This window comes from Nyctereutes procyonoides, unplaced genomic scaffold, assembly GCF_905146905.1.
Source record: "Nyctereutes procyonoides isolate TBG_1078 unplaced genomic scaffold, NYPRO_anot_genome, whole genome shotgun sequence".
NCBI classification, from domain to species: domain Eukaryota; kingdom Metazoa; phylum Chordata; class Mammalia; order Carnivora; family Canidae; genus Nyctereutes; species Nyctereutes procyonoides.
In genome coordinates, this window is record NW_026575137.1 from 12,560,883 (window position 1) to 12,564,765 (window position 3,883).

The following is a 3,883-nucleotide window of genomic DNA, read 5'->3' on the forward strand; positions in this document are numbered from 1 at the left end:
GCTTTAGAATCTGTTTAATCCAAACTCCTCATTTCTCTAAAGAGAAATCAAATTGGTTTTGTTTTGTTTAAAGACTTTATTTATTTATTCATGAGACACAGAGAGAGGCAGAGACACAGGCAGAGGGAGAAGCAGGCTCCAGGCAGGGAGCCCGACGCGGGACTCGATCCCAGGACCTCGGGGTCGCGACCTGAGCCTAAGGCAGATGCTCAACCGCTGAGCCCCCCAGGCGTCCTGAAGAAATCAAGTTTTAAAGACGGGAAGGGCAAGACCCTTCCCACACAGTTTTGGGCTCCATATGCTCTGATTAACACTTCATACAATAACAATTGTGTAATCTTTTCTAAAGAGAAAAAAAAAATTCAGCGTTTTAGCAAAAAAATATTTTTTCTCATTATTTATTAATGGTATAGAAAAGTTACTTTCAGCTTCATAAGTTATTGTATTGAGCTGCATGCTTGTACAATAAATTACTCTTATGCTGCACAGTGAATCAGAGACAAATCTGGGTCGGACTTTTGTTCAAGGAAACACGTCTCGTCGGGCTGCTGCTTGCGTGCTGTTTCCTCTGCAACCATCAGGCTTCCTCAGAACTGGATAGATCAGATGCACAAAAGCATGATCTGATATGCGTGCAGAAAACACAACTTCACATTCAGGATGGGCTCAGCATTTGTAGGACACGCAGGAATTCAGGCTAAATTCTATTTTTTGAGACTTTCCGTCATAATATGAAAGACTGTAAGGGGTGTTTATCCGTGTCCACGCTACCTTCCCAAGTACGTTTCTGACAGCAGAGAACTTCCCTTCTGACAAAGATGATTAGCACAGAATTCTCCAACTACAGTTTTATCCATCCGTGATTCAAAGAATGCTTCGCAGCCTTGCACTGGGTACTCTTGGAGCCTTGCATCTCTTGAGCTCCTCCTAGTTCCAGAGTGGGTGCTGGGGACTCATGCAGAACGGCAGCGCCTCCGGCCCCACACCCCGTGTCACTTCACTGCGTCAGCACAGTGAGTGGGAGACTTCCAGGAAGTCCTTTGCAGGGGGGGAGCTAACACCAGCCCAACTATAGGTTCAGGGGGCTGGAAACCACGTACATCCCACTAAACCACGCTCCGGTACATCCTCGTTAACCTCTGACCTCTCAGCGGGATCCCACGGAGTTCACAGCCGTGATGAAGTCACCTGACCCAAGACGACAGGCAAAAGACAGTGGTCTTAATTTATTGTGGCTAAAACACCATTTAAAATATTTTTACAAACACAGTCATGGGAACATAGAGCTGGTGACCCGGTGAGGGGCCCTTGAAGCTTTATGACCTTCGTGCTCCTTGTGACCTCTGTATCCTCCTGGAAGAGGCATAGTGAATCATAGTAATTAACTTTCTAATGTAAGAACTTCACATTTTGTGGATAATTACAGCTTATTCATGATATATTATTAAATTTCACATTGCTGAGTTAAGTCTGCTAATATTTTTGTGTAGAATGTACCTATGTTCATAAATAGCATTGGATTAATTTGCATTTCTTGTACCATCCTTGCCAAGTTTGGTATTAAGACAGGTTACATTCACATGTTCTGGAATAATTTTTATAAAACTGACCTTTTTGTTCCTTGAATGTTTGATATCACTGAGCAAAACTGCCTGGAGCTGGATTAATTTTTTTGTGGGGATATTTCCTGTTATTTGACTATTTTTATTGATTATGGAACTATTTACATTTTCTATTTCCTCTTGAATCAGTTTTGGTGTTTTATATTTTTCTAGGATTTTTCAATTTTATCTAATTTTTTTTCAATTCGTTGGCATTAAGTTGTTCAAAAGATGGTATTTTCTTTTTAATATATCCAATTATGCTTTTTTACATTTTTACATTACACGATTTTTACATTTACATTAGAAAGTCAGTTACTATTGTTAACTTGTGCCTCCTCTTTCTCTCTCTCTCTCTTTTTAAAGATTTTACTTATTTATTCATGAGAGACACAGAGAGAGAGAGAGGCCAAGACCCAGGCAGAGGGAGAAGCAGGATCCACACAGGGAGCCCGACGTGGGACTCGATCTCGGGTCTCCAGGATCACACCCTCCTCTCTCTCTCTTTTATTAATCTTGCAGAGTATGTCAATTTTATTAGTCTTAAAAACAAAACTTTTGCTTTGTGGATCTTCTTTATTATGTGTTCATTTCCTGCATTAATCTTTGTTGTTTCCTTCTACTTTCTTTGAGTTTATTTCGCTCCTCTTTTTTAACTTCTTAAGAAGAATACTTAATTCACTAATGTTCTACCATAATTATTATCTGACTATCCTCCAGATGACAAAGGCATAAGAATTAGAAATAAAGGTATTCTGACAATATGATCATGTAGAAAATACAAAAGAATGTACCTATCAATTATTAAGTGACTAAGTGGATTTAGCCTGATTGTTAGATAAATATGCCAAGATCAATCTAAGAAAACAAATTATATTTCCAAATACTGGCAAGAAATGATTAGAAAATGTATTCTTTTTAAAAATATGATTCCTGTGCTCGCTTCGGCAGCACGTATACTAAAATTGGAACGATTCAGAGAAGATTATCATGGCCCCTGCGCAAGGATGACACGTAAAAATATGATTCCTAAACTAGTATCAAAATCCTCCAATATCTGTAAATTTAACAAAATATGCACAAAGCATTACTGATGAGAAATTTTAAAGACCTAAGCAAAGTAAAGAACTCTTACCCACTGATCAGGGTTACCTGCTTATGTTTATACCACTGTGGGCGGAAAATAAACTTGTACTAAGGCGATGAAATTCAGAGATTTATTATAAGTATTTTGGCTAAAAATGCATGCCAGTGTGACATGATTTTCTCAATGATCAATTAACTAAGTGTATAACCCCTAAAAATGATGTTTTTTATTAGGTTCCATTTCAAAGAGTTTTAATTAAAAATCATCCTCTCTTTCTTCAGCCTTAACTCTGCCCTTTTCAGAAGCTGAAGGGCTTTCCCATCTGCTAGGCCTCAGGGATAGTTTGGATTAAATTGGTCCCAAGACCACTTTCAAGTCTAAGGCAGGGAGCCCTGGCAAGAACACCCCTTTCATCGTCTCTCTGTCCTGATTCTCTAAAGCAGTCTTATTAAGGGGCAGAATGTCAAAGGTAAATCTGCCATGCTTGCCCATCGGTGCTTCTTAGAATATATACTCTAACCTCAGCTTCTGGTGAGTGGTCCTTCCCCTCCCCCAGCAAGTGAGCAAGTACCCAAATCTAGTTGATTTATTGGTTTGTCAGGGACAAGTCAGATCCTGGGGCTGGAAGATCAATGAGATCTGTTTTTAGCCACGTTCAGGCTGATAAGTAAACAGGGAAGCCAATCTTTAATGAAGCCAGAGAGTGGTGCTCCTAACCAGAGGGAGCATTTGCAGTGGGGGAGTGTGAGGCCTGGCTATCTTTCCCAGAACTGAGTCCCATGAGACCCTTCTGGGCTTCTAATGAATTCCTTCTTATTTATGCTAATTTGGATCAGCTTCTGTTGTTTGTAATAAATAGATGGAGACAGAGTGTTGTGACAGTAGTAGTCAACCAGGAGTCTGAAGAAGACATGGGGCCTGTCTTCTCTCAGTTATCCTTCTGTCAAAGTGTAATTCCCAAAATATTAAAAACCTGATTTTCATATAGATAAGTAAGCACATGTCAGAGTTTTATTTAGTTCATTAATGAGGGAACCAGGAAGATGGCAATGCTGGATCAGAAGAGAAAATGAGAAAATAGGACTTCTGTCGTCAGTGGGGGAAGCAAGGAGAGCTGAGGTAAGAGTCCAAAATCAGATGCAAAACTGGTTTGTAGCCAAGAAGGCAGTAAAACCATAATATTTAGGGTTGTCCT

The 3,883-nt window shown here is 39.7% G+C and overlaps 1 non-coding gene across 1 annotated transcript; it reads left to right on the forward strand.

Moving 5' to 3' along the window:
• Positions 1-2,536: 2,536 nt before the first annotated feature.
• On the forward strand, positions 2,537-2,643 carry LOC129495819 (U6 spliceosomal RNA). Its single transcript, XR_008661618.1, has one exon. It is a non-coding gene; the product is annotated as a U6 spliceosomal RNA (small nuclear RNA).
• Positions 2,644-3,883: the final 1,240 nt, after the last annotated feature.